This window comes from Acartia tonsa, chromosome 4, assembly GCF_053477335.1.
Source record: "Acartia tonsa isolate MP-2025a chromosome 4, ASM5347733v1, whole genome shotgun sequence".
In the NCBI taxonomy this organism is placed as follows: Eukaryota; Metazoa; Arthropoda; class Copepoda; order Calanoida; family Acartiidae; genus Acartia; species Acartia tonsa.
The window spans coordinates 9,926,145-9,943,157 of record NC_137263.1 but is presented as its reverse complement, the minus strand read 5'-3'; the positions used below and the strand labels follow the sequence as shown (position 1 = coordinate 9,943,157).

Sequence of the window (17,013 nt, the reverse complement as noted above, 5' to 3'; positions counted from 1 at the left end):
AAGTTCTTTTATTCTTAGGGCTTTAAAGTAAAGTATAAACTAAAAATAAATACAAGTGTTTTGACACTTAGAAGCTTTAAGGAGAATGTAAACTAAAATATTTCTAAGTTCTTTCTATTCTTAAGGCTTTAAAGTAAAGTATAAACTAAAAATAAATACAAGTGTTTTGACACTTAGAATCTTTAAGGAGAATGTAAGCTAAAATATTTCTAAGTTCTTTTATTCTTAGGGCTTTAGAGTAAAGACTAAACTAAAAATAAATACAAGTGTTCTAGCACTTGGAATCTTTAAGGAAAATGTATATTAAAATATTTCTAAGTTTTCTTTTATACCTAGGGCTTTAGAGTAAAGACTAAACTAAAAATAAATACAAGTGTTTTACACTTGGAATCTTTAAGGAGAATGTGTGTCAAAATATTTCTAAGTTCTCTTTTATACTTAGGCCTTTAAGGTAAAATATAAACTAAAAATAAATACAAGTGTTTTGACACTTAGAATCTTTAAAGAAAAATGTCTATTAAAATATTTCTAAGTTTCAGGAAAAATAGAAGAGAAATATAACACTTAGAAAATTCAAAGAAAACTCAAGTAAGAAAATGGCAAAGTATGAAATCTACTTAAGAACTCCTTCATACTCTACTAATAGAAAACCTTATTGAACCTAAATTATAATGCTAACCTTGATTAGAGCTAGAAGCTGAGTAGTGAACAATCTTCCCAAGACTGATACAAAAGTCTTGAGATTTGCCCTTTTTATACTAAATTCTGGCTATGACATCAGAGCTTTTAGCTTGTAAAATCTAGATTCAATTTAGGTCATGATAGTAAAAAGACTATAAAATGAAAAGCTTCTAAAGCACTAGATATCTTATGTAATACAATTGTTGAATATATGTTAGAGTATTTGATTTTCTTTTCTTGTTTTCAGTGTTCTTATTTGTTTCTGTTTTCTCGTGTAGTAGTTGGATGTCTGTGTTTATCCTAAAAAAAATAGGTTTCAGTTTTTGTAAATATTTTCATCTTATGATTTTTCTTTACCTAGTTCTGCCTGTGTATTATCCAAGAAATATTCCCCTGAGCGTGTGTGTGATGTGGAGTGTTAGGCCATAAAATTTTCTTTATGCTAGGTGCATAGCTTCTCTACATCTCTTTATGTCTTGCACTTATTTAGGACATATTTTCGTCCTAACATGCTCCCTATTGTCACGAAAAAAAACAATTAAAAAAAAATTTTCTTAAGCCATACCTCAATAGTGAGCTTTAAGCTAGGCTGTCTACAAGACCTATCAAGTCTTAAGGTTGTCTCTGTTCTGCTATATGGGGCTGAAGATTGTTTTTCAAAACACTATAGGGATCTCCAGGCTCCAGGTTGCAGACATACCTCAACAATTATTCTTATGGATCCACAGGAAACTTTTGGTAATATATTATGTGAAAAAAAGTTTTTACTCAAGTGTACTTTTATTTAATGAGGATTGTTGAACCATAATGCACAGTTGTGTTCTAATCATAACTGAAAGCCACTGAAAAATGACAATACACTCTGTGGTGATATGTAAGTAGTGTATTTGTTTGATAGTTTATATACAGATTGCATCATCAAGAATAAATATAATCCACTTGAATTTGTTCTGGGATCCTGTTTTCTCAATGATTTTGTTTTTTTTAATGATTTTGTTTTTCAGGTGAAAGCATCTTTCATTCTGTAGTTTAGGTTCTTCTAACTGAGATCATCAACATATGTTGCCAGATTTAGAAATCTGACAGTTTTTGCAGGTTTTTCCCATAGATCCTTGACTGTGAGGTTGGTCAGATTGAAAGTTGAATAGCTGTGATGTAGTGTGAGAACTGTCACAGTTTGGGCATTTATCCACCATGTAACCAGTCTTATTAACTCAGTACTTATAACTGTATAAATGCTGTATCAAGGTCTCAGCTGTGCCAGGATAGATCTGGTTGTTCTGGGCAGGAAAACTCCATTCAGGGATGTTATGTTGGTTATGTCACCACTGTACATCCACCTCTACTACAGCAGCAACACTATCAGTAGCAGCAGCAGAGCCAAGAACTAACACACACAATCTCCCATCCTTTAAGAGAGTTCATCAACATCAACAGTGGGTTGAAACATCATAAGTTGATCCTAAAAATAGAAAGATTATGTAATTTCTTATTATAATTGTTCAAATGTCTATTTTCTTTTTCTTCTGGTCCAATTGTTCTTTATAATTATTACACTACTGTTAATTATAAATAAAATTATGTTTCATAAATTCTACAAAGTTATTAGATATGGATTTAGATTTACAAATGAAATTATGTTTAACAAAATCTACAAAGTTATTAAATTTAGATATAAAAGTTTACATTCTTTTTTTTTTTTTTTTTTTGCAGAATGTATTTTTCTTCTGAAGTTTATGTAAAAAATTAATTGCATTTGGCTAGAAAATCTTTTATGTAATAAAGACATACTTTTACATTGTACAATTACATATTGTTACTTTTAGATTAAAAGAAAGAAAAAGAAAAAAAATTATATATATAAAAGTAGCAGATTGTATATTTTTGTTTTCAGGGCGTCTGAAATGAAAAATAAGTTTTTATCTATTTTAACTCTCTAAAAGTATTTGGAAAAGAAGGTAGAGTAGCGTTCTGTTTATTTTTCTTAATTATAGTTTCTGTTCTTTAGTTTTAATACTTTTTTATTGTTGTCTTTACCAAAACTCTATTCTTTAAGACTTATTTATCTGTGCTATAGAAAGTAAAAAAAAATTCTAGAAAATTGTTCTCTGGTGTGTATAAATTCAATTGTGGCCTCAAGCTCAACAAATGTTTTATTTTAATTGGAATCATTTTACTTCTCTATTGTAAAGAAAAATGATATAAAAAAATTGTAGGCTAATATAATCCAAGGTAAAAACACTTGACATGGAGTAAAGATTGATTCCAATCTTGAAAACAACAAGTTAGTACTAATGGATCTTGTCAGATGAAAAAGTAAGTTCAGGAATTCCACAAGGTAGTGTGTTGGGTCCTGATATTGAGAAAAAAAAAATAGGCGTAAAATATTATCAATCTCATAACTGTTAGACACTTCATAAAGACAGTTGGAAAAACTAAATTGTTTAATGGTTAAACCGCAAGATACCATCATGATAAAGACAAAATATATACTTTGAATTTTTATGGACAAAGTGTTATACTACATATGGGATTTGCTAATCTAATTTGTTTACCTTGGCTGATTGCATATATTTCAGTGCTAAAGGATGTCTAGAAAATGGTTGGATATTTGATATCAACATTTTTGCCCAGAATTTGGAAGGTAGATTAGGAAAATGTATGGAGCCACAAAAAGGAAAATGAAAAATAAGGTTGCCAGAAATGACTTGGGGACAGCGTACTCAAGAGTGTGTCATTAGAATATAATGGTTTTAGGGATGTTATCAGTTTTTCTTTATGGAGCTGAATGCTGGAGAACTGTGAAAACTAAACAAATCAACTTAATGCATTTCACAATAGCTGCCTAAGAAGAATTTGCAAAATATTCTGGCCAATCAAGATATCAAACATTGAGCTGTATTCTTAAACCATATCAAACGTTGAGCTGTATTCTAAAACCAAATGCAATTGTATTGAAGCAGACAATGAAATATAAAAGACTAAGGTGGCTGGGACATGTGTTCAGAATGGAACAAAATAGGTTTCCAAAAAGTACTGAAAATGGAATTCCACCACTGGTAAGCGAGAACAGGGATGACCAAAAATGACCTGGAGGCAGAGCACTGAAATACCTTATTAATCTTAAAATTAACATGGGAAAAAGTAAAAAAAACTTGCCAAAGACAGGAATTCATGGAGGAACAAGGTATCCGTATTCTCCAAACTTTACAGTCAAAAAAGAGAGACAATAACACACTAAGTTATGTATTAAATGAAGTTTTTCTAGTATGGTGGAGGAGAGGTAGGTGGTTTGTTAAGTACCATCTGAAAAGTTCCGAATAGCAAAAATCCTAGAAACCTTGGGTTATAAACACAAATTAGGTTTCAATTTTTAATGGTGAGTAAGATTTTAACAAAACTTTTTTTACAAGGACTGAAATATAGAGTGATGTATATTGCAACTCAACTGTTACCACAGATATTGGAGAAAAGATCTTATGTCTAGATAGACATTCTTCAAACAATGGTGTACACAAAATTATCAAAAGAATCAGGATATTCTACATCTGTCTAACTAATAATACTGCATACTAAGAAAACTGAACAAAGAAGTGATGGGATATAACATAAGCCCAGGTGGAGTGTTTTATCCATGCAGCCAGATTATGAGGAAAGCTAGTGTCTATTATTTTCAGAAAAGAGAGTATGAGCAAGTCTTGTCTTTTTGGGGAAACTTTAGTTTTTCACGTGCAGATTTGATTTATCTTTATTCCTTTTTTTTCTCCTACCCTAGAAGTGTTATTGATTGATTGCAGAAGGGAAAATAAAACTATGCAACTGAGCATGGCCTCTAATGTTTTGATTTTAATTTTTTGGGGAGTAAAAACAAAGCATATTGTGAGACGTATATAAAGCTTCTTGTGTATTATAGAGAGTGGAAATGATTTAAAGGGACTGTGAACTTAAATTTTTCTCATCTTGATATTCAAGTTTAATCCAAAATTTTAAGTATCAAGCTTTTTAATAAACCAGAGTCCTGATCTTAAACCATGAATAGTCTGATAATCATGAATAGTCTGATATTTAACAGAATATTCTTGATGTTTATCATATTACTAATTATCATAGTAATTTTCAGGATCATATAAAAAGATTAAAGCCAATATATTTATGTTCGTACCTGATGTTGATTGGTCCTGGCAATGGTAGGATGTCTTCCAGATTTAAGATCTGAGACTTCTGTGGTTCCTTGAAGTCAACACATACCCAAAATTGTAAATGGTCATTACTGCCTAAAATAGAGAATATCTTCTTTAAAATGTTGGAGTGTACCTGTTTGAAAATGAGGATGATTAATTAAATATATTAAAATTTCTTATTATAATGAGTGAGAGGAAAGTCATATATTTTTTTTTTGCAAAAATTTATGTGATTAGTATTTTTAAATTTCGCAAGAAACTGAGTTTTTCTTTTTATATAGATAAAGAAATTGATGTGAAGTTAAAAATAAAAGTTTCTTTAATAAATAGATTAATATATATATGGTTTAACATTGAATGCAAATCTAAAGCTTATAAGTAGTGCACTGCATTTTGTAATGATACTTTTCATTAAAAGTTTCAAAGATTTTACCAACATTATTTGATGATTTTTATTTATGGCATAATTTAGATAAAATTATTTTTAATAACACATTTATATATATATATATATATATATCTATTTATATGTGGCTACTTATCAATCTATAAATTTCATTGTATAAATACTAAGGCATATTTTCTCTTTTGATTTTAATTGTTTTTAAAATGTGAAATGTACACATACAAAAATTAAATATTTCTTATACCTTTATTTCTGCTGTGCCTTTCGAGGACAATTGCCAGAACTCTTGGTCAGTGTGATGTATTGATTGAGCAGTCATCATAAGTATTGGTTGTAATATCAGTTGTACCAAATTGTTTTTAAGATCCTCGCTTTTCTTGCTGACGTCATTCTTATGATGAAGACATATTTCCGTTTGGCTGGAAAACTTTAAATGTTGGTTGACACTAATTTGGTCACTTGTGTATTTGTCTCTGTTGGTTATAAACAGTTGGCAATTCCTAGAGAAAAACAATTATTATTAGTTATGGTTCAAAAAAAGGAAGTTTATAAAATCAAAAGTTTTTATATCATTGAATGTTTTATTCTGGATAAAAGTAATGGTTAATATTATCTATTTTATTTCTGTTTAGAGGTTTATTATATATTTTCTTTTGTCTAAAACAAAACTGTAATTTTATCTTTTACTAATTGAAAAGAAATCTTTGGATTTATCTTATTTTGAAATGATTTTAAATTTAAGAAATTTATTGCTGCTTAATAGATAAGTTAATAATTATTGATAGTTATTATGTTATCATATTGTCTAGTTAAAGCCAAGAAGATAGATTGTTAGTTTCATAAAATGATTGATACTAGTTTAAAATGACCATAAAGCTTTGTTGCTCAGCATGTAATATATTGATGCCAATTTAAATTTATTCTATTTTGATTTTAAAGTTATAGACAATGTAATTTGTGAATGTAACCATTAATTTTTAAACTCAAATTAGTTTAACAAGTATTGTTGGGTAAAATTTAGTTTGCAAAACTAATACACACCCCTCTCTCCTAAAAAAAAAGAGAAAAAAAAAACTAATAAGCTACCGGATATGAAATAAAATTAAGAAATAGAAGTAGATATTAGTAGTCATATCATGAAAAATCATATTATAAGATATTATTTAATAAAGGAGGTGCATAAGAAAAAAAATACAAGTAAAGAAAGTGTCTTTGGCTGGATATACCATTAGTTTAGAGAGTTTAGTATGATCTGTTTACGATCATGTAGTCAATGTAATTTCATTTAAACAAAAATTATTGTTTTGTTAGATTTAGTAGAAGTATAAGCCAAAACTACTAAATAACTATATGTGGCTAAAGAAGAAAAAGTTCCAAGAGTACATTGAAAATTAATCATGTTGAAAGAGTAATTTAGGAGGTTCCAATTTTCTATAACAAAATATTTTAAATATAGCCGTTATGGTTATCTTTTACAGTGACAATTCTTGTCATGAAAGATTCTAAAATTTCCAAAATTATGATTTCTAAACTTTAGGGGAGTGGGTTTAGCAAAAAGATAAACATACATTGAATTGAGGAAAAATAATGGTATTTGCTATCATCATAATGTTAATTAAGAAAATTGTAAGATGTATTTATATTAGGTAAGAATTGATATTTTATTTTATTGCAAAATATTAATATCAAGTATATAAGTGCAGTCAATTTTTACTAAAACTAATAAAATTTTTGGAGTATAAGTGCAGTTGTAGCCTTTTATAATATATACTAGTGTTTACCAAAATACCAGACAAAAAGGGAAATGTTTATGTTGAAACATCCTTTCTGTTTGGGGAAGAAAAGATAAAAAGGAAAAGCAATTACTATCAATTTAAAATGATAAAATGATGTTTTAATTATGAATTAATATTTAGCTATCTGTTATAAAATAACTACAATATCATTCAAAGGAGAGAAAAAAAGATATGATTGTACTTGTTGGACAGAGCTTCGAAATTTTCTGTAAGTGTAGAATATTAATAAAGTTAAAATGTAGCTAAAAATGAATAAAACAATAGCAGTAGTCCTTATGATTACTATTTCAATTTATTTTGTTTTCTTAATATAGAGTTAACAAAAAGTAGCGGTCTTTTTATAATAGGATAAGGAGAAAAATTATTGTGAATAGAAAAGATTCTATTTATAAGTTATAAGGTTAGGTAAAATGGGAAAACTGTCATAAAAAAAACTGCAAAAATTTATAATTATGGGTTGAATAAATTGGTTGGTAAATCAATAGTAAAATAGGATTATGATCACTGTATTATTGTGATGTCTATCTATAATATAAGTTTAATAAAGTTAAGGGGCAAGAACTTAAACATTTATACTTATAATTATTTGTGAAAAGTCAAAAATTAGCTTGTTAATCTTTTAATTTGAAACATATAAAACATTTTCCAACTTTAATTCAAAAGCAAGGAAAATAAATATTGACATTAGGGCCTTTAAGTAGTCTGTCAGCAATAGGTATGGCACAAATTAGTTAATATATTATTAAAATTATTGTTCAATATTCATTCTTTATTGTCGCAGAGAGAAATGAGTGATAGAGAAAATAAAATGGTGAGACATAGCAAAGGTAGACGGAAAATTCAAATTTTATACATTTGTTTACTGTTATATAAGAAAAAGTATAATGTAATAGATAAGAATAGTTTCGTGTAAGGCCCAAATTTGAGGATAGAAGGGGAAAAAAAATGTCTAAATATTATTAACTTACTAAACACGATAGGAAGAAAACAAAAATAGAGATACTAGCCTAATAAATTAAGTATCTAGAATATTAAAACCCAGTTTGAGTACTTAAAATTATCCTAAAAGGTTGGAAAACAAATATTCATTCAGTTGTTAATAAATGGAAGCACTTGGAGGCTGAAAAAGGAAAAATAGTTGGAAGGATCATCTTTTCCAATTCAATTGTATTCGTGCTGACCTTAATTGGGTCTTTGGAAGTAACCAATGGTGTGGGATATTAACATATTCGCTGAGTAAAAAGCATATGGATATTAGTCAATTCAGTAATTATTGGAGGGAGGTAAATTTATACATTTATGCAGAATATTGGTCAGGGATTAATTATAGGTATTTTAAGTTTAGTAATCATATATGGTTATAGTTTTAACATATCCACAATATCATTATTGGAAAAATGAGGCATTATAGACTTAGTATAAAATATGAAGAAAGGAGCTAGTAGAAAAGAAAAATAAGTTGCATGCTTGAAATTAAGCCCATAGTCATGCGAAAAATTTATTGAATTACTTGGAATGAAATTTTTTGTGTCTGTTTAATTTTGTATATTAAATAGTGTAGAAAGAAAAAGTATGTAAATTTTTAGTAAATTGTGAAATATAAATATAATGTTTACTTAAAGATAAAATATATTTAAGTTGAAATTAAGGAAAACTGAAGCTTTGACATAACTATAGATTGAGTAGAAACCAATGAAAAAATGGGCTTGCTATTAAAATTGGTCATGCAATCTAGGGGGGAAAAAAATGGTGATATGTTAGTTCTTTTATATTGAAATTTCGTATTAAACTGAAAGTAGACATCAATGGAGCCTTTAATTAGATGTTATTATAAAATCAAAATAAATATAAAAATGGCTAACATAATGTATTTCTGTCGGGTAAGTGACTGTGAATAGTTTCTACTGGAAAAGTGTAGTTGAAGTAAACCTAAGACAATTAACTATTTAAGCAAAAAAAAGATATTGGCTTCAGAACGATAGTTTTAAAGTTGTTTATTAGTATTGATTATTAATATGGGGGAAAAAATTGAAAGTGAAAGCTCAAAAGTTTTTATAAAAGAAAACTAATTCAAATTAATGATTTTAATACCTGAATCCCGTCCAATTATTAACATTTGAGATGTATTTAGTCTATGAATCCATACTTAACTTGATAATGATATAGTTATAAAAGAGAAGTGTTCATTTCTGCATTAAAAAAATGTTATATGATCCATGAAAAACTTTTATTTTTCAATAGGAAGTAAAAATGCGATATTGGGGGAAAAGCTGGTTAGATATTAGTCATTTTTCTAAGTAATATAGGAAAGGAAAAAAAACTTTTTTATTAAAGGTAGGAAATAATTTTGTAAATTTTACCTTGCAGAAATTATCAAAAAATCGCGATATGTAAACTATATAGTAATGTACATAATTAAGTTTACATGTATCCTTTTCTCAAATAATGGCTGGGACAAACTAAATAATAAGGGTACTTAGCTGTGGGTACATAAAAGCTAACTTTTCTTTTTAAAAATAAAAGTTAAAATTGACCTAATGTGAGCTGTGCAGGTATCTAGTTTGGACCACTAGAGTAGGCTCGACATTACTTCTGATTTTTGGCTGATTTTCTTTAAGTACATGTTGTTTTTGTATCTATTACCTAATGAAGCAATTTTCCCTGTTATTACTACTGAAAAGAAAGAAGTAAATATCCAATAATTCAAATGAATTTACAATTATTTCCCAATTATACTGGTTTTTAAATCGACATTATCAAAGAACTGATATGTTTAAAATGTTAGTGTTAAATTTGAAAACTCAATGGAAGTGTCACAACAATCAAATTCTTAAAAAAAACAGTTGTTTTAAACTTATTATGCTGTATAATTTTCGTTTATTCAAGAAAGATAAAATATTTCAAGGTATTTCAAAAAATCAAAATGAAGTTAAAGTAATTCCATATTTAAATAGAACAAAGGTCCTATCGTTTAGGTCAATGAGAGTTTTAATTAGGCTTATTAGGGCAGCTTGAGTATTAAACACTGTATCATTGGAAGACTCAAGCTCACTTATAAATTGTTATTACCTATACAGACCTGTTATGGATTTTAATGCAATAAAGTAAGTTTTTTTTTTATATAAAAAATTCTGACAAAAAATATTTCATAAGATAAAAAACAGAAAAAGCCGTCGCTCATATGGGTTTAGAACAAGCAAATGAGAAACAAACAAAATTAGATGTCCTTATGAATACATGAGTTATTAATAAGAAAATCTTTGCAATTCACTACCTGTAAAATGGACTGTTGGGTATAAATTGCAATAATGTGAAAAATTTTTTTATTAATTGGGGTTATTTTAAAATGTAATAAATATTATTTAAGGATTTTTGTGATTTCCCCCCAAACAAGCAAGTGGATCATGTGCAAAGGAAATCAAGCAGCCTAGAGAAGAAAGAATCTATAGTTTTATCTCTATTGTATTATGTACGTCCTTAGATGGTTTTAAAAGGTTGAAGTTGTACCAACCAAACCCTTTGTATGTACAATTTTATCATGATTTTAATAATAGGACCTAACAATGTAATTTGATTAGGTTTCCAAGGTTTTGTCTTGTATTTATATCTAATTCTATTTTCAGACCAATTCCAGTGTAAAAAATGTATGTACATCTTATGCTAATCTGTGATGTATAAAAGGTAAAATATTTATGTATATTGATAGTATTGACGAGTCAAGGCTATTAAAGATAAAGTGAAACGCCCATAATGCGCTAATAATTACGATTATTCTGTTCATAATCAAAGAAAGAGACGCTCCTAATGATAAAGAAAATACATTTGAAGAATGGAAGTTTCATGGCTTTAGCTTATAATGTATTCTCTAGGCCTATGGAGAATGCTGAGCAGCATATTGAATCACTGACACAAGCAAGACCAAGCCGAGAAGAATGCCATGGAGTACTCAAAGATTAAGCTGCTTGGGATGGACCCGTGCTCTACTAACTCCTGCACAATGCAATGTAAGATTTTAATATATTATTTCATTATATTTTTCTATTTTGCAATGCCTTGTTTATAATAACTAGTTTTGTAATAATAGGACACTGTAAAAAATTAATGTCCACAACTTTTCAATGTGAACTGGTCTGACAATTTTGTCTTTATAAAGTTTATAAGAAATTATAATAGATGCAAGCAAAAGTAAAGTAAAAGACAATTAATTCTTTCTTTCTTTTTCAGGTTTTTAAATTGTCCAAAGTATATCCAAAGCTGCATAAAAGTAATGTACATGAGCTATATATGAACAGTCTGAAACTGTGTTAAAATTTATCAGAGTGTAAAGTGACTAAATACGGGTTAGTTTGGCCAAAACCCAAAAATAATTTGTTTTTAACAGTGAAATGAATCTTACAGGTGAGAAATAAAATATTTCCCGTACATAAATGAAAGTACAAGGTCAATTTTATATTAAAGGGTTTTTGATGCAAGGTTATTTAAAATGTTATTGATATAGGATTAATATTTAAACCCATGACTTTGAAGTTATTTTATATAATATACAAAGATTTTTATATGAAAGAAAAATTGATTATATAGGAGGTTAGGAGAAATGTTGGCTCATTTTAGATCCATTTTCAAAATTTAAAACATTAGAGAAATAGAAAAGAAAAGTAATTATACAAAACTTCTGAATGGGTATTTCCAGGTTTTAGGCCTATTTTCCAAAAAAGTTTAATCAGAAAATTCATATGTATAAACGTTATTCTGTCGCATTATTTTTATAACAGTAAAATCTTAATTTTATTTGGAAACAATCATCTTTTAGTAATTTGATTATTTTGTATTTAACTTTAGGACCATTGTCAAAATTATAAGATATCATCTTAACACCTCAAGAGAAAAAATCTTAAAATCTTAAATATGAAATTAATGTAGGCCTATTTTCAAAAGTAGATTTAGCAGATTAGAAATTAATATCTTACAGTATTAAAAGTATTTTAAAAAAAAATGCTACAATATTATCATCTGTTATGTAGTTTTAGTTTGTTAAAATTTAGACCTATATTTCAAAATTATTATTTAAGTTATATGTATAAAGAAAAGAAAGTAAGAAAATTCATGTGAAATAAAACTCTTAAAAAAACTTGATTACATATTGTTAATTTTATGAGGGAGACATTTAAAGTCTGTTGTTAAAAAAAGCGAAACTACTCTTTAGATGTTAAGGTTCGTACTGTAATAGGAAATTTAGGTGTAAGACTAAAATATGATTTATAAGAAAAAACGAAATAAGAAACAGAATTTTACTATGAAGTAAGTCTTTGTCTTTTTTATTCTTTAAAGTTAAACTGTATCAAATAGACAGACATAAATTTAAAAAAAACGTTTTGTTGTTAGAAAATTAGAAGTGCAGGAAAAACTTTTTTTATTAATGTTAAGAGAAATTGTCTGTCAAAAAGGGAAAAGACGTTGTTACTTTATTATCATATTGATTGATTAAAATTAAATATTCAAGCTATGCTGCCTAGGTTAGACGTATTCCTGAAAATAATATAAGATTTCAAAAAGTATTGTTAGAGTGGGGGAGGCATATCTGTTATATAGGCAGGTATTATAAAATTCAAAGTAATTTGGATAGAATATGAAAAGATGTTTATTCTAAGATAGAATAAAAAAAATATAAAGTAGTAGGATGTGCTGTCAAAAGTTTAAAGTATAGTTGAAAAAATATTTTAAGCATGTTTAAGAAATGGACATGTACAAGTTAATTTGAAGGAGGAATATAATTTCAAGTTTCAAAATGTATTTCAATTATGAAGTAGTATCAAGGTAATACATTGAGGTTGTTATTGCCTACGAAATCTTTGGCGCAAAAGTCTCAGAATAAAAAATATTTGGGTTCGTAGTTGCCTGCTTAAGAAAAATCAAGAACAGTAGGTTGTTACAATTTAGGAACTAAATTTCGAGAAGTTTCCAATAAAATTGTATTGAAATACAAAATTATGCACCATATTGTAGTGCTGTAATTATGAAAGTATTCTAAATTTTTATAGTTAAATTGGAAAAATAATTAATATCTGGTGGGAAAAGAGAGTATGAATGACGGTAATGATCCTGCAGTTAGTAAATAATTATACTTATGAAGTTTATAAAACTGAAAGGTATCCATTTGAATTGTTGTATTAAATTAATCGTAAATAATCAGTTTAGATTGTTAACTTATATCAAATAATGAAGTTAATATACCTGTGAAATAGTATTAGGGGTAGTTAGAGTTGTGGTGAGTAAAATTTCTCCACATGGTCTTGAATAACACAGTGGTGTATCTTTTATATTCTTCATATGTTAATCCTAAAAAAAGAATAATATAAATGTATTAAAATATGTAAATACCACATTGAGAAAATAAAAAATGGGTATAAGCAAACCAGTAGGCAAGGAAATTATGTGATAAAATTTTAAGCAGATATAATAGTCAGTCTGTTAAAAAATCTCTGTTTTTTTATTTCGAAATTGAAATCATTAAATTTAAACAGTTATTTTAAGTATTCAAAGTTTATGAAGATGAGTTTACCTTTATTATTGAGGTGAGTATACTTTCTGGAACTGTTCTAAGTACCATCTTCTTCAATAGAATTTTAAGTTGTGAGAGGGTATACCTGAACAGAAGTTAGATACATTATTTTGTTAATAGTCAGGGGATCTTGAATTATTTTATGACAATAAAAATACTATCTAGAAAGATTTCCTTTAATATAAGTTATTAAATTATTGATATAAACACAAGGGAAAGTGTGTCAATATTGAAAATCCCTAAAAAAAAACATAAACATAAACTAGAGTTAGGACATTCTAAATGTTGAAACATTAAAGTTTTTGTCGGTGATATAAGAATCTGTTCTACCAATATTGTTCGGCGTTTATAAAAGTTTAAATCATTGAACATCTTACTTCTATCTAATCGTTTGCTAAAATTAATATTGGTATCTTTAAATTGACTATTATTTCTTTAGTTTATGTTACACAAGCCTCTAATTGAACTGAAAGGTACTTGGTAAAAAAAATGTTTCATAAGGAGTTAAAATTAGCAAAGAATGTATAGTATAGTAAGTTATGTATGAAAAAATTATTTAGAAAGAAAAAATTTAAAAGGAGGTTGTCTGGGGAAACTAAAACTAGTACAATTACATTCATGTGTGTAAGGTCAATATTTAAAATTCCATGAAACAGTTAGAATATGAATACTGGCCTACTTGTTCACAAATATTGCAGGGTTGCATTAGTTTTACAATGTAATATATGTTTTAAGGGGAAACGTGGATAATATCCATGAAGGCTTTTGATAAGTATTAGTATCATTGCACCCAATAAAAAGAAAAATGCCTAAATAAAGTTTCGAATGTTGTCTTGATATCAAAATACGTTGATCTGAAAGCAAGTCTACCATTTACATCAGCAAAATATAGTCAATAGAGAAACATTAGTAGTAATGATTTAAAAAATAGTGATTTTTATATTTGTCAATAAATCCTGCAAACTAAGGTGAGGAGGTTCATGGATGGCATAGAATTAAAGGGAGTTGTATGTAAATTAATCAATGTAAATAAAATTGTACATTTTAGTAAAAATGTCGGAGGAAGACATAAGTTTTGAAAATCATTTTAAGAAAACATTCTCTGATAAAAATTTTAAGGTTTGTAGCAGAAGTAGGGGAAAATATAATGATATACAAAAAAAAAATTCCTGCAAGGAGAAAGATTAAAGAGGTTAAATAAAACTGAATGGGTTGTACAAATTATTTTAGGAGAGTAGAAAGCTATGTAATTAAGTAAGTGCAAATCTTAGAATATCTTTTCTAACGGCACCAAAATATTATTACATTTAATTTTAGCAGAGTTTTTTCGTTGCAAAAATTGACACTGCAAAAAACTATTAACGGAAGTATAGTTTCAAGCAAAAGGGTCGACATTTTTACAGTGTTATATCAATGCTTCAAAAAGTTTTAATAATCTTTTGGCCCTTTACTGAGACGCAAGAGTACTAGTCGCTTTCGGCATATTAGCAAATGCTAATATGTATCCCAACTCACAAATTTTTCGTGTTCTTAAGGTTTGCTCTAATTTTCATTTAGTAAGATTATACAAAATAGACCTTGAGTATTAATATTTTGATATCTTATGGGTGAAAAGTTACTAAGTTATTAAAATGTAAAAGAGGAAAAACTAATTTCATTTAAAAAAGTTATTAGGTAGAAGTGTTTTTGCTACGGGTTGGTAGGAACACCTCAATACAAGTTATTTATGTTTCATGGTCATCAATTACATAAAAGAGAGTTTTCAAAATTAAATATACAGAAAGGAAGTTGTCTCCATTGGGATATAAAATATTAGTAAAAGTACATATCTTTATGTAACAATGCAGGGAATCTTGAAAATGCGAGGTAAAAAAAGATTATAAAAAATTCTTGATATTTAAAAGTCGTATGTTTGTCTCCTTTCTGAAGAACAATAAAGTAGTTTATTCTAAAATCGTGAAAAAGGGGGGGGGGAGTAATTTAGAAGCAGCAATTTTTAGTACGGTTTCTCAGAGTAAAATCGAAATTTTAGTAGTTTATAAAATTATTTGCATTATTATGTTTATCTCTTTTCCCTGATTATTCAAGGAACGAAGATCTTTCCAGATCTTTTGAGATATATTGAACTTTTACTAAAACTGCCCTAAAAGTTGTTTCATTTTTCTATATTGAGATGCAATTAATTAGAATTTTGTTAAAATTGTATTACTTGTAATGGTTGTTAATTCAACTATATTTAACTTTTACGTTGTGCAAAAGTCTTATGAAATAGGTTGAAAAGAAAGTATATTTGCTTAAATATGAATTTCTCAAACAATTAGTTGATTTCTTCTTTAAAAAGTCCAAAAAATAAAAATTTTGAAAACGAAGCAGATTTCAAATTTTAATGTACGCATTGTGTGTAAAATGCAAAAAAAATGATAGTTATAAACAAATTTAAGCCTCATTTGTATCTTATTTGAAACGTTCAGTATTGCTCTAGAACTAATTAAGAATCTTAGGATAAGAACCATTGCTCAACAATATTGATAAATAAAGTATAGCATCGTATTATAGACAATTTCCTGTGAATTTTATAAAAATAAATTCAGAAAATTTGTACTTTCCAGTATTTGCTAGCATGAGTATGCCAGTATGAGTACAAAAGCTACGCAAATTTTGATCTCAGTTTTCATGTTTCTTTTTTAAGTTTTAAAAATGCAATATATAATAATAGCTATGAAAACAATTTTCAAGCATAACTTTTATCTTATCAGGCTAACAACTAAATAAAAATATGTTTACCATATGCAATTTGTGGTCAAACCCCTAATTGAAAAAAAAATGCAAGACATAGCTTTTATTTTGAGAAAGATTAGGGCCAACGCCCACTAGAAGCCTCTAGGTGTTCTTAAGGTGGGAGGGGGATAAGTCCACTGCCCCTCTACTTTTTAAAGTTGAGTTTTAATAAGGAATATTAAAGAAAAAAAAAAGAAGGGATTTTAAATTAGGATGGTTTAGATACGCTCTTAAATTAGTTAAAAACCTTCCCTGTACCTTAAAACGTAACATAATTGCATTGGAAAATCAAACAGATGTCATTTTTTTTATTTAAAAAATGTAAAATTGGCGCATTTGTAAAAACACTCGTTGACTATCAATATTACGCAAATTTTGGGGAAACGAAAAAGAGAGGGGGGAGAACAAGTTTTAAGAATTTCTAGATAATTCAATCTTCCTTCATCCTAGAAGTATGTCATGTACAAATAAAATAGGGCAGGGATAAGACAGGTTTGAAAACATCTATAATATCCATATCTGTGAACCTGAACTTCAACCACCCAATCATCGATGATGGACATGTATCATTTAAAGGAAAAAAAAAGAGATTTTGTATCAATATTCCTAAAC

General features: G+C 27.6%; 1 long non-coding RNA gene across 1 annotated transcript; it reads right to left on the bottom strand.

Moving 5' to 3' along the window:
• Nucleotides 1–234: 234 nt before the first annotated feature.
• On the bottom strand, nt 235–13,711 carry LOC145315972 (uncharacterized). The gene is made up of 6 exons (XR_013878204.1): nt 13,624–13,711; nt 13,296–13,400; nt 5,513–5,768; nt 4,844–4,955; nt 1,039–2,143; nt 235–981 (listed from the first exon to the last, which is right to left on the bottom strand). It is a non-coding gene; the product is annotated as an uncharacterized LOC145315972 (long non-coding RNA).
• Nucleotides 13,712–17,013: the final 3,302 nt, after the last annotated feature.